The sequence below is a fragment of the Callorhinus ursinus genome, unplaced genomic scaffold (genome assembly GCF_003265705.2).
Source record: "Callorhinus ursinus isolate GAN/ISIS: 27379988/994484 unplaced genomic scaffold, GSC_fseal_2.0 scaffold1433, whole genome shotgun sequence".
Classification (NCBI taxonomy): Eukaryota; Metazoa; Chordata; class Mammalia; order Carnivora; family Otariidae; genus Callorhinus; species Callorhinus ursinus.
In genome coordinates, this window is record NW_027398488.1 from 1 (window position 1) to 11,213 (window position 11,213).

General features: G+C 48.6%; 1 pseudogene; it reads right to left on the reverse strand.

The window, feature by feature from the left end:
• Positions 1-7,285: 7,285 nt before the first annotated feature.
• LOC112818144 (autism susceptibility gene 2 protein-like) lies at positions 7,286-10,381 on the reverse strand (annotated as a pseudogene).
• Positions 10,382-11,213: the final 832 nt, after the last annotated feature.

The following is an 11,213-nucleotide window of genomic DNA, read 5'->3' on the forward strand; positions in this document are numbered from 1 at the left end:
TGGTGTATAGGAATGCCACTGATTTCTGTGCATTGATTTTATATCCTGCCACTTTACTGAATTCCTGTATGAGTTCTAGCAGTTTTGGGGTGGAGTCTTTTGGGTTTTCCACATACAGTATCATATCATCTGCAAAGAGTGAGAGTTTGACTTCTTCTTTGCCGATTCGGATGCCTTGGATTTCTTTTTGTTGTCTGATTGCTGTGGCTAGGACTTCTAATACTATATTGAATAGCAGTGGTGAGAGTGGACATCCCTGTCATGTTCCTGACCTTAGGGGGAAAGCTCTCAGTTTTTCCCTATTGAGAATGATATTCGCTGTGGGTTTTTCAGAGATGGCTTTTATGATATTGAGGTATGTACCCTCTATCCCTATACTCTGAAGAGTTTTGATCAAGAAAGGATGCTGTACTTTGGCAATTGCTTTTTCTGCATCTATTGAGAGGATCATATGATTCTTGTTCTTTCTTTTGTTAATGTATTGTATCATGTTGATTGATTGGTGGATGTTGAACCAGCCTTGCAGCCCAGGGATAAATCCCACTTGGTCATGGTGAAGAATCCTTTTAATGTACTGTTGGATCCTATTGGTTAGTATTTTGGTGAGAATTTTTGCATCCATGGTTCATCAAGGATATTGGTCTGTCATTCTCCTTTTTGATGGGGTCTTTGTCTGGTTTTGGGATCAAGGTAATGCTGGCCTCATAAAATGAGTTTGGAAGCTTTCTTTCCATTTCTATTATTTGGAACAGTTTCAGAAGAATAGGTATTAATTCTTCTTTAAATGTTTGGTAGAATTCCCCTGGGAATCCATCTGGCCCTGGGCTTTTGTTTGTTGGGAGATTTTTGATGACTGCTTCAATTTCCTTAGGGGTTATAGGTCTGTTCAGGTTTTCTATTTCTTCCTGGTTCCGTTTGGTAGTTGGTACATCTCTAGGAATGCATCCATTTCTTCCAGATTATCTAATTTGCTGGCATAGAGTTGTTCATAATATGTTCTTATAATTGTTTGTATTTCTTGGGTGTTGGTTGTGATCTCTCCTCTTTCATTCATGATTTTGTTGATTTGGGTCATTTCTCTTTTCTTTTTGATAAGTCTGGCCAGGGTTTTATCAATCTTGTTAATTCTTTCAAAGAACCAGCTCCTAGTTTCGTTGATCTGTTCTACTGTTCTTCTAGTTTCTATTTCATTGATTTCTGCTCCGATCTTTATTATTTCTCTTCTCCTGCTGGATTTAGGCTTTATTTGCTGTTCTTTCTCCAGCTCCTTTAGGTGTAGGGTTAGGTTGTGTATTTGAGACCTTTCTTGTTTCTTGAGAAAGGCTTGTATTGCTATATACTTCCCTCTTAGGACTGCCTTTGCTGCATCCCAAAGATTTCGAACAGTTGTGTTTTCATTTTCATTGGTTTCCATGAATTTTTAAATTCTTCTTTAATTTCCTGGTTGACCCATTCATTCTTTAGTAGGATGCTCTTTAGCCTCCATGTATTTGAGTTCTTTCCGACTTTCCTCTTGTGATTGAGTTCTAGTTTCAAAGCATTGTGGTCTGAAAATATGCATGGAATGATCCCAATCTTTTGGTGCCGGTTGAGACCTGATTTGTGACCTAGGATGTGATCTATTCTGAGAATGTTCCATGCGCTAGTTCCATACACTAGAGAAGAATGTGTATTCTGTTGCTTTGGGATGGAATGTTCTGAATATATCTGTCAAGTCCATTAGGTCCAGTGTGTCCATTTCAAGGAGTTAAGCATATGCTTTTATCCTAATGCTCATATACATAAATTTAAAAACATATATATCTTTCTTTCTATTAAGTTCAAATAGCCAACATATAATACAGCATTAGTTTTTGGTGCAGTGTATTCATTCTTTGTGTATAACACATAGTGCTCATCTCATCACTTTTCCTCCTTAATCCCCATCACCCAGTTACCACATCCCCTAACCCACCTTCCTTTACACAACCCTCAGTTTGTTCCTTAGAGTCAAAAGTCTCATGGTTTGTCTACCTCTCTGATGTCTTCCTAGTTTTCCTTCCCTCCCTTACAATCCTCTGTGCTATTTCTTTTAGTCTAACATGAGTGAAACTGTATGATAATTGTCTTCCTCTGCCAGAATTATTTCACCTAACTTAATACCCCAAGTACCAGTCCATGTCGATGCAAATGGTAGGTATTCATCCTTTCTGATAACTAATATTCCATTGTATATATAAACCACATCTTCTTTGTCCATTCACCCGTTAAAGGACATGAATTCTTTAAGTTTTTCTTTAATTACATGCTCGACCCATTCATTCTTTAGCAGGATGTTTGTTAACTTCCAAGTGTTTGCATTCCTTCCAAATTTTTCCTTTTGGTTGAGTTCCAGTTTCAAATCATTGTGGTCTGAAATTATACAAGTAATAATCTCAGTCTTTTGGTATCGGTTGAGACCTGATTTGTGACCCAGTAGTGGTCTATTCTGGAGAAAGTTCCGTGTGTTCTTCGGAAGAATGAGTATATACTGTTGTTTTAGGATGGCATGTCCTGTGTTTTTCTCCTAAGTCCATCCGGTCCAACTTGTCCTTCAAAGCTCTTGTTTCTTCGTGGATCTCTTGCTTAGATGATCTGCCCATTGCTGTGACTGGAGTGTTAAAGTCTCCCACAATTAAGGTATTAGTGATATGATTCTTTATTTTGGGTATTAACTGGTTTATGTAATTGGCTGCACCTATGTTGGGGGCATAGACATTTACAATTGTTAGATTTTCTTGCTGGATAGACCTTTTTAAGTACAGTAAGGTGTCCTTCCACATCTCTTACACTAAGTCTGGCTAAGGAAAGGGGTAGGTTATCCCCCAGAGACACGGAACAGCCTTAAAGTGTTGAAAGCCTGGACAAGCCCCCAGGGAACATGCCTGTATATTCAGATGTCCATCTCCTGAGCTCATTGTCCTGAGACTTTTTGATATTTGGCTATATACCTGGTGAGATTTGGCCTGAAATCTCATGAGATTTGGGTCAATATGTCAGGAGATGCGGCCTGAGAACCTGCGAGCAATACCCCATGATTTCCTGCTATCAGCAAAGGGACGAGGTGGCTTCATTCTGTGGGTGGCGAGTTCACACAAACTATCCTGAATTGCCAAAAGCCTGAGAAAGCATCTAGGGAGGCCTCCTGTGTGTTCAGATGAGTCAGCTCCAAGGCCTGTTGTCTCTTCCTGAACATCGGCCCTCCTGTTGCTATGGCTCCTAGATAGTGTCAATGTGGGACCTGGAGGAACATGTATCCCTTTTTCAGTGCTCCACATTGGCCTCCACATCACTGAGGATGATGAACATGGAGAAGCGAGACAATTTGTATATTTTTGCTGTTGGCGTCTGGGGGGGCGTTTGTAGCATGCCAGGCCAATCCAACACAGGGGTCCCATTAAAGGAATTACCCAGGGCTACCAATGATGCGGCACTTGTCTCGAGTCTAGGGGGTTTCCACCCCTGCCGAGTTCCCCAGAGATTTCCCCCCAGACCTGAGAGATGGGGCCATAGGTGTCCTGAGATTAGGCCGCATCTCTCAGTTTGTGGCTGAGTTCCAAGGAGTGGCCATTTTATCTTTGGAGACAGCGTGTTATGTGTCTATTTATGGAAAGGGTAATAAAAAAAAGTCACCACCAGATGTCCCTCTTTATGAAAGAAGAATGGAGACATCTTCATGACAGGGCTCCCAAGGGCAGGGTATCGAGGCTTACCTTTACCCAAGCTCCTGGGTGTTTGATTTCTCTGAGGCAGACTCTTTGCTAAAAGATTGTGCTAGTCACTTTTTTCTTATCATTTTCTCATTCTCATCTCTAGTTGAAGACCATTGCCCTTGCATGTATCCATTTCCACCCTTTTGCAGTTTTTTCAAACTAGGTTCCCCCGGGAACCACCCAGATCCAGTGTCTCAGAGCAATATCCTCTACTTTAAAGGAAGTAATTCCAGCTGAGTCCCTGTACCTGTGAGACAGGTTGGGGACACTGTGCCACTTGTCAGCTGCTTTCAGAAATATGTTGACTCCATGAAGCCTAGGATATTTGAAGGTGTCCAGCAGATAACGTTTGTGTGTAAGGCTTGGTCCGAGGTTTTCAGAAGGAGCTGGTTTTGCTACTTTGGTAAAAGGAACTGAAGTTACACAATTCATTCACAGAGGTATCGTATTCCCAATTTTATGGTAGATTTTTTGTTCTTCCTTATAGCCACTTCCATCCCCTTGCTCATGTTTTCTTTAGGGTTGTTTTAAATGTGGACATGGGGATTTTACCCCCAGAGCCAGCACCCAAGGATTGGTTGTGACTTCATACTTCAGGTAGTCCTGTGCTAAGTGCGAGCAACCACGTCTAATATCCCAAAGGAAAGGTGGGCTTCCTCTCCTTGAGCTTGAGATGTCCTCCTTCTGAAGAAAACTTCACCACTATGGGGCATGCTAGAAGATCTTGTGAGCTCAGGAAGTGCCCTTTCAAGGAATATTGCACCAAGGCCTGCATCCAAACACTAGAACATCAGCTGGGAGTGGCAAGCTACTATATCTGAAACACTGCATCCTCTATCCACTCATGGGATGGGCAATTAAAAAAAGGTAACACCAGGGGCGTCTGGCTTGCTCAGTCGTTAAGCGTCTGCCTTCGGCTCAGGTCATGATCCCAGGGTCCTGGGATCCCACATCGGACTCCCTGCTCGGCGGGGAGCCTACTTCTCCCTCTCCCACACCCCCTGCTGTGTTCCCTCTCTCGCTGTGTCTCTCTCTGTCAGACAAAAAAAAAAATCTTTAAAAAAAAAAAGGTAGCACCAGATTCCCCTCTCTTACTGAACGTAGAATGCAGGGTTCTTGTTGACAGGGCTAATAGGTGTAAGCAATGGAGGTTTCCCTTCACCCAAGCCCCCAGTGGTTTTTCCTTCCTGGGAATGAGAACTGGGTTGCTAGGAAACTGTCCTAGTCACTTCAATCAAAACATCATTCTCATCTCATCTCGAATAAACACAGTTGGCCCACCTGTTCCAACCTGTTGTTCTTTTTCTGTCTGGGTTCTCCCCGTGGGCCTCTTACAGATCCAGTGTCTCAGAGCAATATCCTCTGCTTTTAAATGGGAATGCTGGAAGATTCCTTTTGCCTGGGGAAGTGTGCACCATAGGGCCCCCTTGAAATGTAGCTTCAGATCTATGTTCACATGAGGAGTCTTAGGGATTTGAAAATTCCCAGCAGAGACTGTGTGTGTGTGGGCTTTTCCAGTGGATTTTAGGAGATGCTGGCCTCAACTTTTTGGGTAAGGGGAAAAAATTAGACATCTCATTACAGATTTATCCCACTACAGTTTTTTTTTTTTTGGTTCACATTTTTTAATAACATGACACATTTTACATTACACAAGAAGGCTCCACCGATGAGATCATGCTGAAGAGTTGGTCGGCTTTCATGTGTCTTTTCACATAGGGTCTAGAAAGGACCGTATTACATACAGGATAAACAGCAAAAAGGTCTGTATAGAAAAACTACCACTACAGCTCCAGTGTTCATATCCCTCGGATTTTTTTTTCTTAAGTTGTTGTCTTTTAAAAAGAAAAAAACAAAAAACAAAACAAACAAAAACAAAACAAAACAAAACAAAATAACCACTGCACAACATCTGGAGTTCACAAAATCTGAAGCTCACCACTAAACTTTCAGTTTACTACTAAAATAGATCTCTCTGCTTATTAGAAACAATGGTCTGTAGTTAACTTTTTTTCTTTTTTGCAAAAACAGGATAACAACATCAGATAGTACTTCAGTATACTAGAAGATCCAGTGGAACTAATTTTATTTCATACATATATTTTTCAGTCCAGTAGACAAGATATAGTGTATTTCTCTGCTAGTAAAGTAAGATTCTCTCCAAATATGTAGACAAGAGGCTTAATGTATTATAAAAGTATTATGAAGACACATTAAGGTTGATGTGAACTTTAAAACCACACACACACACACACACACACACACACACACACACACACACACAAGACTTTGTCTCCGCCGCTCTTCACCCTCTGGGAATCTCCATGGCGGCGCCCGATTGACCTGTTGTGGCTCTTGCCAGACTTTCTTACCAATGGGAGCCCAGAGAGCCACATGAGCAGATGTGCCACCAGTTACCAAGGACAGTGAAAAACATATCCATCATCAGAGAAAATGTGAAGCTTTCTTTCATGATTTGTTTGGGTGTAACCACCTCTCATTACTAAATGAGGAGGGTGTGCACAGATAGGAACTAGGACACACTAAAAAAAAGCATGGCTCCCGCATGACGTGTGTGTGAAAGCACGTGAATGATGGTGACGAGATGCTTGGTGGCCTGTGTAGCCCCTAATTTTGGCATCTGACAACTCCCATCCTCCCCTGGCACTGGCTGTCCTGCCCTTGGTCTCCCCCCCTCCCCTCCCCACCCCACCACCGACCACCATGGCCCACCAGCGACAACTTTGGAAGCCCAGTTTTCAGCCTGGGGTCCGATTTGCAAAATAGGAGGTTCCTCTGTTTGAAAAAACAAGCAAGGAAAACAGTCATATCACGTAAACCCTTGTTCAGGGAAAATATGACCTTAAGTATGTTGTAAATGAATTTGAAAAGGCTCCTTTGAGTCAGGAGGGCTTTCAAGAGAAGCCCTAAAATTCATTGCATAGTTGAAGGGTTTAGCTGTCTAGAACGATATATGGGAACACAGCCACAACCGACTGCGCTTGTTCATATTAAGTTGGCAAATAGCACATTTTAAGAAGTATTAATGTATTATGTTACTTACTCTTTATCTATTTACATTTGTACAAAGTAAAGCTTTCATCTTACCCTCTGCATATATGAACATTAGCTCATGAAGCAATTTTTTTGTTTTTTTTTGGTTTTTTTTACATAACTATGTACCCGGCCTTCCCTTCTTTCCAAAGGAGCCCCACACACTGCCTCGTGTGCACCTGCTGTTGCTCTCTCCCCAGTTACCACCGCGTCCGTGTGTCTGTCATCTTCACTGTTTTGGTTCAAATCAAAACCATTTTATACGAGAAACCAAAAGAGTCAGGGACATGAGAACATAGGACTTGGCTAAAAGATCTGAAAAATTTCAACATATACAAAACCATTTCAAACTCTGCACTGAGTCTATACATTTTTTACAAGGGGAGAATGCAGGGGCACGTGGCCCCCAGTCTGTGGTAGTGGTCCATTCTCTCTCTCTCTCTCAAGTCTGCGTCGTGTTGGTGTAGAGCTTCTCCTTCCTCTCTCGGGTCCTGCTCTCCTTACCGAGCTTCGATATCCAGAGTGTGGGAAGGAGGCCTCTCCCTCATCTCTGCCAACAGAGGAGTAGTCCTCTGGGGCAAGATGGGGCGGCCCCCCAGAATGGAGATGAGCGGCGGGGGCATGCTCAGCACCGCCGTCAAAGGGGTCTTGTTGATCAGTCTGTTCTGGTGCCCCGCTGTGGGGCTGATCCAGGGGTAGTGCATGCTGGGGAGCCCAGGTGGCCGTCCAAGGAGGCGGGGTGCACCGAGTGGAGCCGCATGTGCTCATAGTCTTCTCTGAGCACATGTAAGCACTCCCGCTCGTCCAGGTGTGCCCTGTGCTTGTGTTCCCGCCGAGGGTCCACGGATAGAGGGTGGTGGTGGTGGTGGTGGTGGTGATGGTTGTAGTCGTGAGGCTCCCTGTCCCTGAAGGAGCGATAGGCTTCATACAGCCAGGAGTCTAGAGACGGTGGAGAAGGTCATTCCTCAGCAGGAAGTCCCTGCCCAGCAGGTCTCTCTGGTGAATGTCAAGTTCTCAGTAGGGATCCCTCAAAGGGTCGCGAATGGCGTCTCAATGGAAAGAAGGGTACAGGAACCACTCTCCACCCAGGATAGGACTGATGCCCATGAGAAGAGTTGTCATGCGAGTCCTGTCCAGGCTGCTGATGCTGTTCCTGGGGTGAATGCCCATCACTCCCACTGTCATGGGCATTGATGCCAGGGGCTCCAGGTGCACACTGAACTAGAAGTTTGGAGGAGGCACCTCCGAAGACTGGTGGGTCTGCGGGGCCTCCGGAGGCAGGTCATGGTCTTCTTTGCGTTCCTCCTTCACCTTGACCTCTGAGCTCTTCTTGGGGTTCTCGTAGGCCGGCTCACTCTTGCGCGGCTCGGCCTCACAGCTTGAAGTGCTGTTGGGCCTGGCGCACTCCACAACTGGGGTCCGCACATAGGGCAATGGCACCCAGGCCAGCTGCTTGGCCTCTTTGCCCACGGCTCTCCCTTCCTGGCCATGGCCGTCCTTCTCGGGCAGGTGGCCCTCCTTTGCCTTGTACTCGTCGGCGGTCAGGTCCTTGCCGGATTCTCAGTGATCTCTCTCCCTCTCTTTGGATTTGTCTTTCTCGTGAGCCTCAGTGTTCAAATGACCCCTGATCTGTTCAGTGGAGCTACGGTTATGTCCCAGGGTGCTCACCGGGAGGATAGGTGCTGGTGAAGGGTGGCTGGAGTGTCTTTTCTCAACGCTTTCCCTTTCTTTGTCATCTTTACTAACAGGTGAGTCTCGTTTATCTACATCTCTATCTCTATCATGAACTGCAGCGGACATGCTATGCTCCAACTCCCCTGGCTTCAGCCAGGGTGGAGGGGTCGGGAACAACAGAGGCGTTCGGTGTAGCCGGTTCCAGCGTTTGTGAGGGTTGCTAAAGTTCTGCACACTGGGGCCGTCCTTGTGGCCGAATATTGAGTTGAGTGTAACTGAGGATTTCTGAGTCCCCCGAAGGCATTGCCACCAACTGCTGCGAGGCCAGTGAATGTAGATGGATGGTTAAAAGGCTCAGCAGCAGAGAACAAAGTTGAAGGCCCGGCCAGGTCATGGGGGTGGTGGATGGCTCCAAAGAGGCTGGGGCCCGGGTGGTGGCTCAGGAACTCGGGTTTCAATCTGAAGTCCAGCTTATGTGGGTCTGACTGCATCTGTTTCTTGACCTTCTGTTTGTGGTGGTAGGTCTGCTAGGTGATATGAACATACATAGCACACCACTTCCCTGGTTTCCTTAACATAGGTCTGAAAGGATCTGTCAACCTCCCTTCCTTTTGGAGCAGAGTGTGTGGGATTGTCCCAGGTGGAGCAGCAACATCGATAGGGTTGGATGTCTTCTGCTGAAATGCTCCTTGTACTGAACCAAAAGGGCCAGTGGGTGGAATCATGGGGGTGGGGGGGGAATGCCCCATACTGCAGGAGGGTAAGAATGGAAGAGCATGGGAGGCGCTGGACATGATGGCGGTGGGCGGGATGGGGTGCGGGAATGGCGTGAAGGTGTGCTGGTGCGTGTGCTGGTGCTGGTGGAACTCGGTCTGCAGTTAAGGCGGAGGGCCCAGGGACGCCCCACGGTCAGCACTCTGAGAGGCCAGAAAAGTGTGTTCAGTTCCTGTCGCAAGATGTCTTGCTCTGAGTAAGTGCTTCCGGCCGGGTATCCGGGGACCTGCAGACTCCCTGAAGTCAGAGGTGGGGGAGGAGGCAAAGCCATGGGAGGGGCAAACATATTGGGGTGATGTGAGTGTGGGGGGGCTGGAGGGTGGGCGTGAAGCTGTGTAGGGGGCTGTGGTTGGGCAGTGCGAGGGGGAACGGGGTGGCCGAGGGGTGATGAGAGATGTGACGAGGGGCGGGTTGAGTCTTTGGCCGGAGTGCTGCTTCTGCTATTGCTTAAGCTGTTGAGGCTTAAGCTACTGCTGTTGTAGGTTGACAATGGCTGGGAGAGACTCTGGGACGAGGGGTGGGCCTGCACAGGCGGGAGGCTCTGATGGAGCAGCTGGGCGGACGACTGCGGCCTGGGCGGCCTTGGTGGCCTCTGCACTGCAGGCTGAGGGGCAGGCTGAAGCTGGGCCTCTGGGGGCGCCTGTGGTGGCTGTGTGCTTGGACCTGAGGGCTGAGGTGGGGCCTCTGTGCGCCGCACCAGGTCGGGGTCTGGAGAAGGAGCTTGCGGCTGGGGCTCCGTCTGGGGCTGGGGTCTTTAAGCACCACGGGCTCAAAGATCGGCTGGGACCTGAGGGCAGGGGTCTTTAAGCACCACGGGCTCAAAGATCGGCTCTTTGCAACACGCTCTTCTCCTGGCTTCTCTCTACACCTGATATCTTGGGGACAATCGGCCCAGCATCCTGGCTGTCATGTTCCGGGAGCGTGCCAACACCTAACTCCGGATCTTTGTTTACAATAACAGAATTGCAGAGTTTTTCAGAGCTGGTATCTGATGCCTGGTTGCAAAGGGTTAAGCGGTCCTGGGAGCCCCGAGTTCATGGCTTGGTTCCTTAGCAGGGCTCACGATGGCGGATCGGCAGAGACCAGGGTAAAAACCAGCCAAACACACTAAGAGAAAACGCCCAACTCCAACCGGGCTGCGTCTGCATGTCTCTCCTCGGTTCCTCGCGAAAGTCTGAAAGCGGATTCAGGGGACCCAAATCCGTAGGAGAGAAGCAGCCGGCGGCGGCCGAGCTGGTCGGCCGGACACGGAGGAGACCCGAGCAGCGTTTCCGGGCGGGCGGGCGAGGCGGAGAGGAGCCGCCCGAGCCCCGGGCGCCGCACGCGGAGCTAAGAGCGAGGCGGCGGCGGCGGCGACAGGACAAAGGAGACCATGTGCGGAGGGAGGGAGGAGGGAGAGGGAGGAGGAAGAGGACGCGCGACGGCGGCGGCGACCTCTCCCCGGCGGCCGCCTCGGGCTCCCAGACTGCCGGTCCCGCCTCTCCAGCAGCGCCGCGGCCCGACTGGTCCTGGTTCCGCCGCCGCCGCCGAGGCGCTGGAGGCAGACGCTCCGGGAGTCTTTATTCCCGGCCGATCCCGCCGGGCGCGGCGCCAGAGCGCTGCAGCGGCCGGGGGGCCCGGCTGGCTGCGCGGGGCCAAAGGCACCTCCTGGCCGGAGCTCGCGGGCGGCGGGCGGGCGGCGGGGAGCTCCCGGGGCTAGCTGGGCTCCCGCCCGCGCTTTGCTCGCGGGCGCCTGCCTCTCCCACTGGTTCCCAGCTCAAGTGAACTCCATCGGCAGCCGTCGCCAGCACCGCGGGCTCCCAGGCTGGACGGGTGGCAGGAGGGGGCGGCGGCGCGGCACTGGGGCCCCTTCCTCCGGATTTCGCTCCCGGACTGCCCCGAGCAAGCCTCCTCCAGACGCTTATCCCACTACAATTTTAAACGTTGATTACAAGCCCTGCTTATATAGATTCCTATACTATTGCTGATTTTCTTGCTGAT